Here is a 16661-nt window from a genome sequence, read left to right as displayed (position 1 = left end):
ACGCTTTGTGTAGCACTACGGTCATGAAGGGACCGTTTGGTATGGCAAGAATCTGACACCAGTAAATTACATAGGTCGATTGCTGTAGAAGAGCCGACAGTAATCTTGCATGCAACGGAAAAGAAAGGTTGTCTTTGCAGGACATGTGCACCGTGAGTGGAGACGAAGCTCAATCGTGGAGCAGTCTACCTTCATCTGATTAGCGACGACGACAACCAAAGGGTGGGATACAAGACTGAGCGTAGATAAGAGTTTCCCAGTATTAGTTACCTTCACACTTCAACAGAGCTGTGACAAGGCGAGTGCAGTAAGCTCTGGAAAGCCAGTATGAAGCGCACTTGAAGTAGTCCTGAAGAAATGGATTATAAATTTTGCCGGCCAGAATGGAGCTACGAGCGTTCTGAGTTACTGAATACCGGTGCACTATGGGAGCAAGAGCATTTGACAGTAAAATGACGCGATATCCGTGTAGCACACGACATTTATTATCCCTGCATACGCAGACGTGACGTTCTCTCGGAAATGGAATCCGAAAACGGGTTTAAAAAAGTCTTGCTTCCGCCCGGGATCGAACCGGGGACCTTCTGCGTGTAAAGCAGACGTGATAACCGCTACACCACGGAAACGACGGCTCTGCTGCTGTGCTACCTGGAAACCCGTAGTAGCAACAGATTTTTCCTGCGTAAGCAAGGGCGTCGGCTACCAACTCCGTCCGATTCTAGAAGATGCTATAGTAGAAGACATCGATAAAAACAATCAAACCGCAACAGCCAGGGAGAACGCTGGGTGAGCAGCAGCTCTGCATGGTGATACCAAGAACGGAGGCGTCAGTCATGTGCAGCGCTTAGCCGTAACGAACAGGCTCGTTGGTCTAGGGGTATGATTCCTGCTTCGGGTGCAGGAGGTCCCGGGTTCAAATCCCGGACGAGCCCTTGCGTTTTGTGCAAACGTGTGGCAACTACCGGCATGCCGGCGGCTGTTCCGCATTTTCCCAGCCCTCCAGGTAAGCACAAAAACCAAGTGGCCGATTCTGAAAGAGTTTCATGTATCATTTGAGCCATCTGCACCCTGGTGGTGGGACGTTTGAAATTGATTTAAATGGTCACAGTAGAGATTGTAGCAAGTGTCTTGTTGAGTGCGACGAAAAAGTGTTTCCGCCCGGAATCGAACTGGCGACCTTCTGCGTGTTAGGCAGACGTGATAACCGCTACACCACGGAAACAGCTACGCTCTGAGCTCCACATCTGACACAACTTGTAGGACGATCGCAACTTTGGCGTAAAAATCACTTTGCGGAAACGCACAATGCAGGTATTTCTCATTTGTATGCAACAATCGACAGCACCGTTGCCTGTCTGAATGCCATCACGAATAAGAGCCCAACAAGTCGTCGGAATTGCTCGCGGCCGAGTCCTCAGTAGCATCAGCTACTCTTGCTTTCCGTACGAGGTACCGTCAATTCGCGCAGTCGCTATTGCAAATGATGTCATCAAAAGCAATCACTTCGTTAGCAGCAGGGAGCCTGGGCTCAGCGGTAGCTCTACACGGAGGCCCCGACAGACCACCGCTGGCGCGCCGAAGAAGCAAACCACGTGTAAATCACACAGTATTTTAGTGATGATCTGGAAACGCAAATGTAGAATAAGTAGAACATTATACAAAATTTGTTGTGTGGTCGAGCGGTACCCACTCCTCGCTCTTCCCAGATTATCGTTGCTGCACGGAATGATTGTTAAGGCAGCTACGGCTTCAGAGTTCGTCTTCTCGAAGTTTTGCTTTCGCAGTACATCTCGCAATCTTTTCGTTATGAGTCGTCCGTTTCGGTTTCCCGATGTAGTTTTGCTCACAGCTCTCGATTTCTCTTAACCCCGAACCACCACTAGCCGAAAATTCCGCACTGCAATCTGGTCAATCTGCAGAGCTCGATGAGAGCATCGCGGTCGTTCCTGAGCTGATGAAACGGCCGAATCTGTAGATGTTCCCAGATCTCTCCCACAACAACGGCCTCCCGGACGCATGGATTACAGGAGTACGCCACTACTCCCATCCAGACAAATGCATTTGAAAGCAGAATAACATGACCTACACGCAACTCCTATTTTTGTGTCTGACCTACTTTTAATGATACTGTGGTCTATTTACTTACTACTATCGCTGCTGGACGAAGCAGACCGGGTGAAAGCCACACGGCATTCTTGTAACGAACAGGTAATGGAAATTTAGGTAAAACAATATCAAAAAAAGTTGTGTGGTGGAGCGACACACTTCCTAGATGATCGTTGCTGCACGGAATAATTCTTACGGCACCGACGCCTTCAGGAGTCGTCTTCTGGAGGTTTTGCTTGCAGTCTATTCCGCAATCTTTTCGTTATGAGTTGGTGTTTCGGATTCCCGATGTTCTTTTGTTTATTGCATTTGCCTTCCCTTGACACTGAGAAACCACATGACGAAAGTGAAACACCACCGTCTGTTCATCTGCAGAGCGCGATGAAATTATTCACTCTATATTCATTGCCTTTAATATTCTTCCCAACAGTGGTGAGCGCTGCCTTCAGAAAGCGGTATTCTTTCTGATTTACATGAAAGTTCCTCGGAGCTGGACTGCTTGGGATGACCTTCATCGCTACCAGCAGTTGGCTCGTTGGTCTAGGGGTATGATTCCTGCTTTGGGTGCAGGAGGTCCCGGGTTCAAATCCCGGACGAGCCCTGCCGTTTTGACCGTGCGGAAGAGTAGGTGGAGCTCACCCACGTTTGCAGCTCTGCAATGAAGAACAAATGCCTGCCGCAGCACGCTTTGTGTAGCACTACGGTCATGAAGGGACCGTTTGGTATGGCAAGAATCTAACACCAGTAAATTACATAGGTCGATTGCTGTAGAAGAGCCGACAGTAATCTTGCATGCAACGGAAAAGAAAGGTTGTCTTTGCAGGACATGTGCACCGTGAGTGGAGACGAAGCTCAATCGTGGAGCAGTCTACCTTCATCTGATTAGCGACGACGACAACCAAAGGGTGGGATTCAAGACTGAGCGTAGATAAGAGTTTCCCAGTATTAGTTACCTTCACACTTCAACAGAGCTGTGACAAGGCGAGTGCAGTAAGCTCTGGAAAGCCAGTGTGAAGCGCACTAGAAGTAGTCCTGAAGAAATGGATTATAAATTTTGCCGGCCAGAATGGAGCTACGAGCGTTCTGAGTTACTGAATACCGGTGCACTATGGGAGCAAGAGCATTTGACAGTAAAATGACGCGATATCCGTGTAGCACACGACATTTATTATCCCTGCATACGCAGACGTGACGTTCTCTCGGAAATGGAATCCGAAAACGGGTTTAAAAAAGTCTTGCTTCCGCCCGGGATCGAACCGGGGACCTTCTGCGTGTAAAGCAGACGTGATAACCGCTACACCACGGAAACGACGGCTGTGCTGCTGTGCTACCTGGAAACCCGTAGTAGCAACAGATTTTTCCTGCGTAAGCAAGGGCATCGGCTACCAACTCCGTCCGATTCTAGAAGATGCTATAGTAGAAGACATCGATAAAAACAATCAAACCGCAACAGCCAGGGAGAACGCTGGGTGAGCAGCAGCTCTGCATGGTGATACCAAGAACGGAGGCGTCAGTCATGTGCAGCGCTTAGCCGTAACGAACAGGCTCGTTGGTCTAGGGGTATGATTCCTGCTTCGGGTGCAGGAGGTCCCGGGTTCAAATCCCGGACGAGCCCTTGCGTTTTGTGCAAACGTGTGGCAACTACCGGCATGCCGGCGGCTGTTCCGCATTTTCCCAGCCCTCCAGGTAAGCACAAAAACCAAGTGGCCGATTCTGAAAGAGTTTCATGTATCATTTGAGCCATCTGCACCCTGGTGGTGGGACGTTTGAAATTGATTTAAATGGTCACAGTAGAGATTGTAGCAAGTGTCTTGTTGAGTGCGACGAAAAAGTGTTTCCGCCCGGAATCGAACTGGCGACCTTCTGCGTGTTAGGCAGACGTGATAACCGCTACACCACGGAAACAGCTACGCTCTGAGCTCCACATCTGACACAACTTGTAGGACGATCGCAACTTTGGCGTAAAAATCACTTTGCGGAAACGCACAATGCAGGTATTTCTCATTTGTATGCAACAATCGACAGCACCGTTGCCTGTCTGAATGCCATCACGAATAAGAGCCCAACAAGTCGTCGGAATTGCTCGCGGCCGAGTCCTCAGTAGCATCAGCTACTCTTGCTTTCCGTACGAGGTACCGTCAATTCGCGCAGTCGCTATTGCAAATGATGTCATCAAAAGCAATCACTTCGTTAGCAGCAGGGAGCCTGGGCTCAGCGGTAGCTCTACACGGAGGCCCCGACAGACCACCGCTGGCGCGCCGAAGAAGCAAACCACGTGTAAATCACACAGTATTTTAGTGATGATCTGGAAACGCAAATGTAGAATAAGTAGAACATTATACAAAATTTGTTGTGTGGTCGAGCGGTACCCACTCCTCGCTCTTCCCAGATTATCGTTGCTGCACGGAATGATTGTTAAGGCAGCTACGGCTTCAGAGTTCGTCTTCTCGAATTTTGCTTTCGCAGTACATCTCGCAATCTTTTCGTTATGAGTCGTCCGTTTCGGTTTCCCGATGTAGTTTTGCTCACAGCTCTCGACTTCTCTTAACCCCGAGCCACCACTAGCCGAAAATTCCGCACTGCAATCTGGTCAATCTGCAGAGCTCGATGAGAGCATCGCGGTCGTTCCTGAGCTGATGAAACGGCCGAATCTGTAGTTGTTCCCAGATCTCTCCCACAACAACGGCCTCCCGGACGCATGGATTACAGGAGTACGCCACTACTCCCAGCCAGACAAATGCATTTGAAAGCAGAATAACATGACCTACACGCAACTCCTATTTTTGTGTCTGACCTACTTTTAATGATACTGTGGTCTATTTACTTACTACTATCGCTGCTGGACGAAGCAGACCGGGTGAAAGCCACACGGCATTCTTGTAACGAACAGGTAATGGAAATTTAGGTAAAACAATATCAAAAAAAGTTGTGTGGTGGAGCGACACACTTCCTAGATGATCGTTGCTGCACGGAATAATTCTTACGGCACCGACGCCTTCAGGAGTCGTCTTCTGGAGGTTTTGCTTGCAGTCTATTCCGCAATCTTTTCGTTATGAGTTGGTGTTTCGGATTCCCGATGTTCTTTTGTTTATTGCATTTGCCTTCCCTTGACACTGAGAAACCACATGACGAAAGTGAAACACCACCGTCTGTTCATCTGCAGAGCGCGATGAAATTATTCACTCTATATTCATTGCCTTTAATATTCTTCCCAACAGTGGTGAGCGCTGCCTTCAGAAAGCGGTATTCTTTCTGATTTACATGAAAGTTCCTCGGAGCTGGACTGCTTGGGATGACCTTCATCGCTACCAGCAGTTGGCTCGTTGGTCTAGGGGTATGATTCCTGCTTTGGGTGCAGGAGGTCCCGGGTTCAAATCCCGGACGAGCCCTGCCGTTTTGACCGTGCGGAAGAGTAGGTGGAGCTCACCCACGTTTGCAGCTCTGCAATGAAGAACAAATGCCTGCCGCAGCACGCTTTGTGTAGCACTACGGTCATGAAGGGACCGTTTGGTATGGCAAGAATCTGACACCAGTAAATTACATAGGTCGATTGCTGTAGAAGAGCCGACAGTAATCTTGCATGCAACGGAAAAGAAAGGTTGTCTTTGCAGGACATGTGCACCGTGAGTGGAGACGAAGCTCAATCGTGGAGCAGTCTACCTTCATCTGATTAGCGACGACGACAACCAAAGGGTGGGATACAAGACTGAGCGTAGATAAGAGTTTCCCAGTATTAGTTACCTTCACACTTCAACAGAGCTGTGACAAGGCGAGTGCAGTAAGCTCTGGAAAGCCAGTATGAAGCGCACTTGAAGTAGTCCTGAAGAAATGGATTATAAATTTTGCCGGCCAGAATGGAGCTACGAGCGTTCTGAGTTACTGAATACCGGTGCACTATGGGAGCAAGAGCATTTGACAGTAAAATGACGCGATATCCGTGTAGCACACGACATTTATTATCCCTGCATACGCAGACGTGACGTTCTCTCGGAAATGGAATCCGAAAACGGGTTTAAAAAAGTCTTGCTTCCGCCCGGGATCGAACCGGGGACCTTCTGCGTGTAAAGCAGACGTGATAACCGCTACACCACGGAAACGACGGCTGTGCTGCTGTGCTACCTGGAAACCCGTAGTAGCAACAGATTTTTCCTGCGTAAGCAAGGGCGTCGGCTACCAACTCCGTCCGATTCTAGAAGATGCTATAGTAGAAGACATCGATAAAAACAATCAAACCGCAACAGCCAGGGAGAACGCTGGGTGAGCAGCAGCTCTGCATGGTGATACCAAGAACGGAGGCGTCAGTCATGTGCAGCGCTTAGCCGTAACGAACAGGCTCGTTGGTCTAGGGGTATGATTCCTGCTTCGGGTGCAGGAGGTCCCGGGTTCAAATCCCGGACGAGCCCTTGCGTTTTGTGCAAACGTGTGGCAACTACCGGCATGCCGGCGGCTGTTCCGCATTTTCCCAGCCCTCCAGGTAAGCACAAAAACCAAGTGGCCGATTCTGAAAGAGTTTCGTGTATCATTTGAGCCATCTGCACCCTGGTGGTGGGACGTTTGAAATTGATTTAAATGGTCACAGTAGAGATTGTAGCAAGTGTCTTGTTGAGTGCGACGAAAAAGTGTTTCCGCCCGGAATCGAACTGGGGACCTTCTGCGTGTTAGGCAGACGTGATAACCGCTACACCACGGAAACAGCTACGCTCTGAGCTCCACATCTGACACAACTTGTAGGACGATCGCAACTTTGGCGTAAAAATCACTTTGCGGAAACGCACAATGCAGGTATTTCTCATTTGTATGCAACAATCGACAGCACCGTTGCCTGTCTGAATGCCATCACGAATAAGAGCCCAACAAGTCGTCGGAATTGCTCGCGGCCGAGTCCTCAGTAGCATCAGCTACTCTTGCTTTCCGTACGAGGTACCGTCAATTCGCGCAGTCGCTATTGCAAATGATGTCATCAAAAGCAATCACTTCGTTAGCAGCAGGGAGCCTGGGCTCAGCGGTAGCTCTACACGGAGGCCCCGACAGACCACCGCTGGCGCGCCGAAGAAGCAAACCACGTGTAAATCACACAGTATTTTAGTGATGATCTGGAAACGCAAATGTAGAATAAGTAGAACATTATATAAAATTTGTTGTGTGGTCGAGCGGTACCCACTCCTCGCTCTTCCCAGATTATCGTTGCTGCACGGAATGATTGTTAAGGCAGCTACGGCTTCAGAGTTCGTCTTCTCGAAGTTTTGCTTTCGCAGTACATCTCGCAATCTTTTCGTTATGAGTCGTCCGTTTCGGTTTCCCGATGTAGTTTTGCTCACAGCTCTCGACTTCTCTTAACCCCGAGCCACCACTAGCCGAAAATTCCGCACTGCAATCTGGTCAATCTGCAGAGCTCGATGAGAGCATCGCGGTCGTTCCTGAGCTGATGAAACGGCCGAATCTGTAGTTGTTCCCAGATCTCTCCCACAACAACGGCCTCCCGGACGCATGGATTACAGGAGTACGCCACTACTCCCAGCCAGACAAATGCATTTGAAAGCAGAATAACATGACCTACACGCAACTCCTATTTTTGTGTCTGACCTACTTTTAATGATACTGTGGTCTATTTACTTACTACTATCGCTCCTGGACGAAGCAGACCGGGTGAAAGCCACACGGCATTCTTGTAACGAACAGGTAATGGAAATTTAGGTAAAACAATATCAAAAAAAGTTGTGTGGTGGAGCGACACACTTCCTAGATGATCGTTGCTGCACGGAATAATTCTTACGGCACCGACGCCTTCAGGAGTCGTCTTCTGGAGGTTTTGCTTGCAGTCTATTCCGCAATCTTTTCGTTATGAGTTGGTGATTCGGATTCCCGATGTTCTTTTGTTTATTGCATTTGCCTTCCCTTGACACTGAGAAACCACATGACGAAAGTGAAACACCACCGTCTGTTCATCTGCAGAGCGCGATGAAATTATTCACTCTATATTCATTGCCTTTAATATTCTTCCCAACAGTGGTGAGCGCTGCCTTCAGAAAGCGGTATTCTTTCTGATTTACATGAAAGTTCCTCGGAGCTGGACTGCTTGGGATGACCTTCATCGCTACCAGCAGTTGGCTCGTTGGTCTAGGGGTATGATTCCTGCTTTGGGTGCAGGAGGTCCCGGGTTTAAATCCCGGACGAGCCCTGCCGTTTTGACCGTGCGGAAGAGTAGGTGGAGCTCACCCACGTTTGCAGCTCTGCAATGAAGAACAAATGCCTGCCGCAGCACGCTTTGTGTAGCACTACGGTCATGAAGGGACCGTTTGGTATGGCAAGAATCTGACACCAGTAAATTACATAGGTCGATTGCTGTAGAAGAGCCGACAGTAATCTTGCATGCAACGGAAAAGAAAGGTTGTCTTTGCAGGACATGTGCACCGTGAGTGGAGACGAAGCTCAATCGTGGAGCAGTCTACCTTCATCTGATTAGCGACGACGACAACCAAAGGGTGGGATACAAGACTGAGCGTAGATAAGAGTTTCCCAGTATTAGTTACCTTCACACTTCAACAGAGCTGTGACAAGGCGAGTGCAGTAAGCTCTGGAAAGCCAGTATGAAGCGCACTTGAAGTAGTCCTGAAGAAATGGATTATAAATTTTGCCGGCCAGAATGGAGCTACGAGCGTTCTGAGTTACTGAATACCGGTGCACTATGGGAGCAAGAGCATTTGACAGTAAAATGACGCGATATCCGTGTAGCACACGACATTTATTATCCCTGCATACGCAGACGTGACGTTCTCTCGGAAATGGAATCCGAAAACGGGTTTAAAAAAGTCTTGCTTCCGCCCGGGATCGAACCGGGGACCTTCTGCGTGTAAAGCAGACGTGATAACCGCTACACCACGGAAACGACGGCTGTGCTGCTGTGCTACCTGGAAACCCGTAGTAGCAACAGATTTTTCCTGCGTAAGCAAGGGCGTCGGCTACCAACTCCGTCCGATTCTAGAAGATGCTATAGTAGAAGACATCGATAAAAACAATCAAACCGCAACAGCCAGGGAGAACGCTGGGTGAGCAGCAGCTCTGCATGGTGATGCCAAGAACGGAGGCGTCAGTCATGTGCAGCGCTTAGCCGTAACGAACAGGCTCGTTGGTCTAGGGGTATGATTCCTGCTTCGGGTGCAGGAGGTCCCGGGTTCAAATCCCGGACGAGCCCTTGCGTTTTGTGCAAACGTGTGGCAACTACCGGCATGCCGGCGGCTGTTCCGCATTTTCCCAGCCCTCCAGGTAAGCACAAAAACCAAGTGGCCGATTCTGAAAGAGTTTCATGTATCATTTGAGCCATCTGCACCCTGGTGGTGGGACGTTTGAAATTGATTTAAATGGTCACAGTAGAGATTGTAGCAAGTGTCTTGTTGAGTGCGACGAAAACGTGTTTCCGCCCGGAATCGAACTGGGGACCTTCTGCGTGTTAGGCAGACGTGATAACCGCTACACCACGGAAACTGCTACGCTCTGAGCTCCACATCTGACACAACTTGTAGGACGATCGCAACTTTGGCGTAAAAATCACTTTGCGGAAACGCACAATGCAGGTATTTCTCATTTGTATGCAACAATCGACAGCACCGTTGCCTGTCTGAATGCCATCACGAATAAGAGCCCAACAAGTCGTCGGAATTGCTCGCGGCCGAGTCCTCAGTAGCATCAGCTACTCTTGCTTTCCGTACGAGGTACCGTCAATTCGCGCAGTCGCTATTGCAAATGATGTCATCAAAAGCAATCACTTCGTTAGCAGCAGGGAGCCTGAGCTCAGCGGTAGCTCTACACGGAGGCCCCGACAGACCACCGCTGGCGCGCCGAAGAAGCAAACCACGTGTAAATCACACAGTATTTTAGTGATGATCTGGAAACGCAAATGTAGAATAAGTAGAACATTATATAAAATTTGTTGTGTGGTCGAGCGGTACCTACTCCTCGCTCTTCCCAGATTATCGTTGCTGCACGGAATGATTGTTAAGGCAGCTACGGCTTCAGAGTTCGTCTTCTCGAAGTTTTGCTTTCGCAGTACATCTCGCAATCTTTTCGTTATGAGTCGTCCGTTTCGGTTTCCCGATGTAGTTTTGCTCACAGCTCTCGATTTCTCTTAACCCCGAACCACCACTAGCCGAAAATTCCGCACTGCAATCTGGTCAATCTGCAGAGCTCGATGAGAGCATCGCGGTCGTTCCTGAGCTGATGAAACGGCCGAATCTGTAGTTGTTCCCAGATCTCTCCCACAACAACGGCCTCCCGGACGCATGGATTACAGGAGTACGCCACTACTCCCAGCCAGACAAATGCATTTGAAAGCAGAATAACATGACCTACACGCAACTCCTATTTTTGTGTCTGACCTACTTTTAATGATAGTGTGGTCTATTTACTTACTACTATCGCTGCTGGACGAAGCAGACCGGGTGAAAGCCACACGGCATTCTTGTAACGAACAGGTAATGGAAATTTAGGTAAAACAATATCAAAAAAAGTTGTGTGGTGGAGCGACACACTTCCTAGATGATCGTTGCTGCACGGAATAATTCTTACGGCACCGACGCCTTCAGGAGTCGTCTTCTGGAGGTTTTGCTTGCAGTCTATTCCGCAATCTTTTCGTTATGAGTTGGTGTTTCGGATTCCCGATGTTCTTTTGTTTATTGCATTTGCCTTCCCTTGACACTGAGAAACCACATGACGAAAGTGAAACACCACCGTCTGTTCATCTGCAGAGCGCGATGAAATTATTCACTCTATATTCATTGCCTTTAATATTCTTCCCAACAGTGGTGAGCGCTGCCTTCAGAAAGCGGTATTCTTTCTGATTTACATGAAAGTTCCTCGGAGCTGGACTGCTTGGGATGACCTTCAACGCTACCAGCAGTTGGCTCGTTGGTCTAGGGGTATGATTCCTGCTTTGGGTGCAGGAGGTCCCGGGTTCAAATCCCGGACGAGCCCTGCCGTTTTGACCGTGCGGAAGAGTAGGTGGAGCTCACCCACGTTTGCAGCTCTGCAATGAAGAACAAATGCCTGCCGCAGCACGCTTTGTGTAGCACTACGGTCATGAAGGGACCGTTTGGTATGGCAAGAATCTGACACCAGTAAATTACATAGGTCGATTGCTGTAGAAGAGCCGACAGTAATCTTGCATGCAACGGAAAAGAAAGGTTGTCTTTGCAGGACATGTGCACCGTGAGTGGAGACGAAGCTCAATCGTGGAGCAGTCTACCTTCATCTGATTAGCGACGACGACAACCAAAGGGTGGGATACAAGACTGAGCGTAGATAAGAGTTTCCCAGTATTAGTTACCTTCACACTTCAACAGAGCTGTGACAAGGCGAGTGCAGTAAGCTCTGGAAAGCCAGTATGAAGCGCACTTGAAGTAGTCCTGAAGAAATGGATTATAAATTTTGCCGGCCAGAATGGAGCTACGAGCGTTCTGAGTTACTGAATACCGGTGCACTATGGGAGCAAGAGCATTTGACAGTAAAATGACGCGATATCCGTGTAGCACACGACATTTATTATCCCTGCATACGCAGACGTGACGTTCTCTCGGAAATGGAATCCGAAAACGGGTTTAAAAAAGTCTTGCTTCCGCCCGGGATCGAACCGGGGACCTTCTGCGTGTAAAGCAGACGTGATAACCGCTACACCACGGAAACGACGGCTCTGCTGCTGTGCTACCTGGAAACCCGTAGTAGCAACAGATTTTTCCTGCGTAAGCAAGGGCGTCGGCTACCAACTCCGTCCGATTCTAGAAGATGCTATAGTAGAAGACATCGATAAAAACAATCAAACCGCAACAGCCAGGGAGAACGCTGGGTGAGCAGCAGCTCTGCATGGTGATACCAAGAACGGAGGCGTCAGTCATGTGCAGCGCTTAGCCGTAACGAACAGGCTCGTTGGTCTAGGGGTATGATTCCTGCTTCGGGTGCAGGAGGTCCCGGGTTCAAATCCCGGACGAGCCCTTGCGTTTTGTGCAAACGTGTGGCAACTACCGGCATGCCGGCGGCTGTTCCGCATTTTCCCAGCCCTCCAGGTAAGCACAAAAACCAAGTGGCCGATTCTGAAAGAGTTTCATGTATCATTTGAGCCATCTGCACCCTGGTGGTGGGACGTTTGAAATTGATTTAAATGGTCACAGTAGAGATTGTAGCAAGTGTCTTGTTGAGTGCGACGAAAAAGTGTTTCCGCCCGGAATCGAACTGGGGACCTTCTGCGTGTTAGGCAGACGTGATAACCGCTACACCACGGAAACTGCTACGCTCTGAGCTCCACATCTGACACAACTTGTAGGACGATCGCAACTTTGGCGTAAAAATCACTTTGCGGAAACGCACAATGCAGGTATTTCTCATTTGTATGCAACAATCGACAGCACCGTTGCCTGTCTGAATGCCATCACGAATAAGAGCCCAACAAGTCGTCGGAATTGCTCGCGGCCGAGTCCTCAGTAGCATCAGCTACTCTTGCTTTCCGTACGAGGTACCGTCAATTCGCGCAGTCGCTATTGCAAATGATGTCATCAAAAGCAATCACTTCGTTAGCAGCAGGGAGCCTGGGCTCAGCGGTAGCTCTACACGGAGGCCCCGACAGACCACCGCTGGCGCGCCGAAGAAGCAAACCACGTGTAAATCACACAGTATTTTAGTGATGATCTGGAAACGCAAATGTAGAATAAGTAGAACATTATACAAAATTTGTTGTGTGGTCGAGCGGTACCCACTCCTCGCTCTTCCCAGATTATCGTTGCTGCACGGAATGATTGTTAAGGCAGCTACGGCTTCAGAGTTCGTCTTCTCGAAGTTTTGCTTTCGCAGTACATCTCGCAATCTTTTCGTTATGAGTCGTCCGTTTCGGTTTCCCGATGTAGTTTTGCTCACAGCTCTCGACTTCTCTTAACCCCGAGCCACCACTAGCCGAAAATTCCGCACTGCAATCTGGTCAATCTGCAGAGCTCGATGAGAGCATCGCGGTCGTTCCTGAGCTGATGAAACGGCCGAATCTGTAGTTGTTCCCAGATCTCTCCCACAACAACGGCCTCCCGGACGCATGGATTACAGGAGTACGCCACTACTCCCAGCCAGACAAATGCATTTGAAAGCAGAATAACATGACCTACACGCAACTCCTATTTTTGTGTCTGACCTACTTTTAATGATACTGTGGTCTATTTACTTACTACTATCGCTGCTGGACGAAGCAGACCGGGTGAAAGCCACACGGCATTCTTGTAACGAACAGGTAATGGAAATTTAGGTAAAACAATATCAAAAAAAGTTGTGTGGTGGAGCGACACACTTCCTAGATGATCGTTGCTGCACGGAATAATTCTTACGGCACCGACGCCTTCAGGAGTCGTCTTCTGGAGGTTTTGCTTGCAGTCTATTCCGCAATCTTTTCGTTATGAGTTGGTGTTTCGGATTCCCGATGTTGTTTTGTTTATTGCATTTGCCTTCCCTTGACACTGAGAAACCACATGACGAAAGTGAAACACCACCGTCTGTTCATCTGCAGAGCGCGATGAAATTATTCACTCTATATTCATTGCCTTTAATATTCTTCCCAACAGTGGTGAGCGCTGCCTTCAGAAAGCGGTATTCTTTCTGATTTACATGAAAGTTCCTCGGAGCTGGACTGCTTGGGATGACCTTCATCGCTACCAGCAGTTGGCTCGTTGGTCTAGGGGTATGATTCCTGCTTTGGGTGCAGGAGGTCCCGGGTTTAAATCCCGGACGAGCCCTGCCGTTTTGACCGTGCGGAAGAGTAGGTGGAGCTCACCCACGTTTGCAGCTCTGCAATGAAGAACAAATGCCTGCCGCAGCACGCTTTGTGTAGCACTACGGTCATGAAGGGACCGTTTGGTATGGCAAGAATCTGACACCAGTAAATTACATAGGTCGATTGCTGTAGAAGAGCCGACAGTAATCTTGCATGCAACGGAAAAGAAAGGTTGTCTTTGCAGGACATGTGCACCGTGAGTGGAGACGAAGCTCAATCGTGGAGCAGTCTACCTTCATCTGATTAGCGACGACGACAACCAAAGGGTGGGATACAAGACTGAGCGTAGATAAGAGTTTCCCAGTATTAGTTACCTTCACACTTCAACAGAGCTGTGACAAGGCGAGTGCAGTAAGCTCTGGAAAGCCAGTATGAAGCGCACTTGAAGTAGTCCTGAAGAAATGGATTATAAATTTTGCCGGCCAGAATGGAGCTACGAGCGTTCTGAGTTACTGAATACCGGTGCACTATGGGAGCAAGAGCATTTGACAGTAAAATGACGCGATATCCGTGTAGCACACGACATTTATTATCCCTGCATACGCAGACGTGATGTTCTCTCGGAAATGGAATCCGAAAACGGGTTTAAAAAAGTCTTGCTTCCGCCCGGGATCGAACCGGGGACCTTCTGCGTGTAAAGCAGACGTGATAACCGCTACACCACGGAAACGACGGCTCTGCTGCTGTGCTACCTGGAAACCCGTAGTAGCAACAGATTTTTCCTGCGTAAGCAAGGGCGTCGGCTACCAACTCCGTCCGATTCTAGAAGATGCTATAGTAGAAGACATCGATAAAAACAATCAAACCGCAACAGCCAGGGAGAACGCTGGGTGAGCAGCAGCTCTGCATGGTGATACCAAGAACGGAGGCGTCAGTCATGTGCAGCGCTTAGCTGTAACGAACAGGCTCGTTGGTCTAGGGGTATGATTCCTGCTTCGGGTGCAGGAGGTCCCGGGTTCAAATCCCGGACGAGCCCTTGCGTTTTGTGCAAACGTGTGGCAACTACCGGCATGCCGGCGGCTGTTCCGCATTTTCCCAGCCCTCCAGGTAAGCACAAAAACCAAGTGGCCGATTCTGAAAGAGTTTCATGTATCATTTGAGCCATCTGCACCCTGGTGGTGGGACGTTTGAAATTGATTTAAATGGTCACAGTAGAGATTGTAGCAAGTGTCTTGTTGAGTGCGACGAAAAATTGTTTCCGCCCGGAATCGAACTGGGGACCTTCTGCGTGTTAGGCAGACGTGATAACCGCTACACCACGGAAACAGCTACGCTCTGAGCTCCACATCTGACACAACTTGTAGGACGATCGCAACTTTGGCGTAAAAATCACTTTGCGGAAACGCACAATGCAGGTATTTCTCATTTGTATGCAACAATCGACAGCACCGTTGCCTGTCTGAATGCCATCACGAATAAGAGCCCAACAAGTCGTCGGAATTGCTCGCGGCCGAGTCCTCAGTAGCATCAGCTACTCTTGCTTTCCGTACGAGGTACCGTCAATTCGCGCAGTCGCTATTGCAAATGATGTCATCAAAAGCAATCACTTCGTTAGCAGCAGGGAGCCTGGGCTCAGCGGTAGCTCTACACGGAGGCCCCGACAGACCACCGCTGGCGCGCCGAAGAAGCAAACCACGTGTAAATCACACAGTATTTTAGTGATGATCTGGAAACGCAAATGTAGAATAAGTAGAACATTATATAGAATTTGTTGTGTGGTCGAGCGGTACCCACTCCTCGCTCTTCCCAGATTATCGTTGCTGCACGGAATGATTGTTAAGGCAGCTACGGCTTCAGAGTTGGTCTTCTCGAAGTTTTGCTTTCGCAGTACATCTCGCAATCTTTTCGTTATGAGTCGTCCGTTTCGGTTTCCCGATGTAGTTTTGCTCACAGCTCTCGACTTCTCTTAACCCCGAGCCACCACTAGCCGAAAATTCCGCACTGCAATCTGGTCAATCTGCAGAGCTCGATGAGAGCATCGCGGTCGTTCCTGAGCTGATGAAACGGCCGAATCTGTAGTTGTTCCCAGATCTCTCCCACAACAACGGCCTCCCGGACGCATGGATTACAGGAGTACGCCACTACTCCCAGCCAGACAAATGCATTTGAAAGCAGAATAACATGACCTACACGCAACTCCTATTTTTGTGTCTGACCTACTTTTAATGATACTGTGGTCTATTTACTTACTACTATCGCTGCTGGACGAAGCAGACCGGGTGAAAGCCACACGGCATTCTTGTAACGAACAGGTAATGGAAATTTAGGTAAAACAATATCAAAAAAAGTTGTGTGGTGGAGCGACACACTTCCTAGATGATCGTTGCTGCACGGAATAATTCTTACGGCACCGACGCCTTCAGGAGTCGTCTTCTGGAGGTTTTGCTTGCAGTCTATTCCGCAATCTTTTCGTTATGAGTTGGTGTTTCGGATTCCCGATGTTCTTTTGTTTATTGCATTTGCCTTCCCTTGACACTGAGAAACCACATGACGAAAGTGAAACACCACCGTCTGTTCATCTGCAGAGCGCGATGAAATTATTCACTCTATATTCATTGCCTTTAATATTCTTCCCAACAGTGGTGAGCGCTGCCTTCAGAAAGCGGTATTCTTTCTGATTTACATGAAAGTTCCTCGGAGCTGGACTGCTTGGGATGACCTTCATCGCTACCAGCAGTTGGCTCGTTGGTTTAGGGGTATGATTCCTGCTTTGGGTGCAGGAGGTCCCGGGTTCAAATCCCGGACGAGCCCTGCCGTTTTG

At 49.0% G+C, this 16661-nt stretch overlaps 24 non-coding genes across 24 annotated transcripts; 12 read left to right on the top strand and 12 right to left on the bottom strand.

The window, feature by feature from the left end:
* Positions 1-553: 553 nt before the first annotated feature.
* Trnav-uac (transfer RNA valine (anticodon UAC)) lies at positions 554-626 on the bottom strand. The gene has a single exon. It is a non-coding gene; the product is annotated as a tRNA-Val (tRNA).
* A 234-nt stretch (positions 627-860) lies between these two features.
* Positions 861-932, top strand: Trnap-cgg (transfer RNA proline (anticodon CGG)). Its single transcript has one exon. It is a non-coding gene; the product is annotated as a tRNA-Pro (tRNA).
* A 217-nt stretch (positions 933-1149) lies between these two features.
* Trnav-aac (transfer RNA valine (anticodon AAC)) lies at positions 1150-1222 on the bottom strand. Its single transcript has one exon. It is a non-coding gene; the product is annotated as a tRNA-Val (tRNA).
* Positions 1223-2635: 1413 nt separating this feature from the next.
* On the top strand, positions 2636-2707 carry Trnap-ugg (transfer RNA proline (anticodon UGG)). Its single transcript has one exon. It is a non-coding gene; the product is annotated as a tRNA-Pro (tRNA).
* Positions 2708-3342: 635 nt separating this feature from the next.
* Trnav-uac (transfer RNA valine (anticodon UAC)) lies at positions 3343-3415 on the bottom strand. The gene has a single exon. It is a non-coding gene; the product is annotated as a tRNA-Val (tRNA).
* A 234-nt stretch (positions 3416-3649) lies between these two features.
* Positions 3650-3721, top strand: Trnap-cgg (transfer RNA proline (anticodon CGG)). Its single transcript has one exon. It is a non-coding gene; the product is annotated as a tRNA-Pro (tRNA).
* A 217-nt stretch (positions 3722-3938) lies between these two features.
* Positions 3939-4011, bottom strand: Trnav-aac (transfer RNA valine (anticodon AAC)). The gene has a single exon. It is a non-coding gene; the product is annotated as a tRNA-Val (tRNA).
* A 1412-nt stretch (positions 4012-5423) lies between these two features.
* Positions 5424-5495, top strand: Trnap-ugg (transfer RNA proline (anticodon UGG)). Its single transcript has one exon. It is a non-coding gene; the product is annotated as a tRNA-Pro (tRNA).
* A 635-nt stretch (positions 5496-6130) lies between these two features.
* Positions 6131-6203, bottom strand: Trnav-uac (transfer RNA valine (anticodon UAC)). Its single transcript has one exon. It is a non-coding gene; the product is annotated as a tRNA-Val (tRNA).
* Positions 6204-6437: 234 nt separating this feature from the next.
* Positions 6438-6509, top strand: Trnap-cgg (transfer RNA proline (anticodon CGG)). The gene has a single exon. It is a non-coding gene; the product is annotated as a tRNA-Pro (tRNA).
* Positions 6510-6726: 217 nt separating this feature from the next.
* Positions 6727-6799, bottom strand: Trnav-aac (transfer RNA valine (anticodon AAC)). The gene has a single exon. It is a non-coding gene; the product is annotated as a tRNA-Val (tRNA).
* Positions 6800-8212: 1413 nt separating this feature from the next.
* On the top strand, positions 8213-8284 carry Trnap-ugg (transfer RNA proline (anticodon UGG)). The gene has a single exon. It is a non-coding gene; the product is annotated as a tRNA-Pro (tRNA).
* Positions 8285-8919: 635 nt separating this feature from the next.
* Positions 8920-8992, bottom strand: Trnav-uac (transfer RNA valine (anticodon UAC)). Its single transcript has one exon. It is a non-coding gene; the product is annotated as a tRNA-Val (tRNA).
* Positions 8993-9226: 234 nt separating this feature from the next.
* Positions 9227-9298, top strand: Trnap-cgg (transfer RNA proline (anticodon CGG)). The gene has a single exon. It is a non-coding gene; the product is annotated as a tRNA-Pro (tRNA).
* Positions 9299-9515: 217 nt separating this feature from the next.
* Trnav-aac (transfer RNA valine (anticodon AAC)) lies at positions 9516-9588 on the bottom strand. Its single transcript has one exon. It is a non-coding gene; the product is annotated as a tRNA-Val (tRNA).
* A 1413-nt stretch (positions 9589-11001) lies between these two features.
* Trnap-ugg (transfer RNA proline (anticodon UGG)) lies at positions 11002-11073 on the top strand. Its single transcript has one exon. It is a non-coding gene; the product is annotated as a tRNA-Pro (tRNA).
* Positions 11074-11708: 635 nt separating this feature from the next.
* On the bottom strand, positions 11709-11781 carry Trnav-uac (transfer RNA valine (anticodon UAC)). The gene has a single exon. It is a non-coding gene; the product is annotated as a tRNA-Val (tRNA).
* A 234-nt stretch (positions 11782-12015) lies between these two features.
* On the top strand, positions 12016-12087 carry Trnap-cgg (transfer RNA proline (anticodon CGG)). The gene has a single exon. It is a non-coding gene; the product is annotated as a tRNA-Pro (tRNA).
* Positions 12088-12304: 217 nt separating this feature from the next.
* On the bottom strand, positions 12305-12377 carry Trnav-aac (transfer RNA valine (anticodon AAC)). Its single transcript has one exon. It is a non-coding gene; the product is annotated as a tRNA-Val (tRNA).
* Positions 12378-13790: 1413 nt separating this feature from the next.
* On the top strand, positions 13791-13862 carry Trnap-ugg (transfer RNA proline (anticodon UGG)). Its single transcript has one exon. It is a non-coding gene; the product is annotated as a tRNA-Pro (tRNA).
* A 635-nt stretch (positions 13863-14497) lies between these two features.
* Positions 14498-14570, bottom strand: Trnav-uac (transfer RNA valine (anticodon UAC)). The gene has a single exon. It is a non-coding gene; the product is annotated as a tRNA-Val (tRNA).
* Positions 14571-14804: 234 nt separating this feature from the next.
* Trnap-cgg (transfer RNA proline (anticodon CGG)) lies at positions 14805-14876 on the top strand. The gene has a single exon. It is a non-coding gene; the product is annotated as a tRNA-Pro (tRNA).
* Positions 14877-15093: 217 nt separating this feature from the next.
* On the bottom strand, positions 15094-15166 carry Trnav-aac (transfer RNA valine (anticodon AAC)). Its single transcript has one exon. It is a non-coding gene; the product is annotated as a tRNA-Val (tRNA).
* A 1413-nt stretch (positions 15167-16579) lies between these two features.
* Positions 16580-16651, top strand: Trnap-ugg (transfer RNA proline (anticodon UGG)). The gene has a single exon. It is a non-coding gene; the product is annotated as a tRNA-Pro (tRNA).
* The last annotated feature ends 10 nt before the right edge of the window (positions 16652-16661 follow it).

The sequence above is a fragment of the Schistocerca nitens genome, chromosome 2 (assembly GCF_023898315.1).
Source record: "Schistocerca nitens isolate TAMUIC-IGC-003100 chromosome 2, iqSchNite1.1, whole genome shotgun sequence".
Lineage (NCBI taxonomy): Eukaryota > Metazoa > Arthropoda > Insecta > Orthoptera > Acrididae > Schistocerca > Schistocerca nitens.
The sequence above is the reverse complement of the archived record's forward strand: the minus strand, read 5'-3'. Positions and strand labels throughout refer to the sequence as shown.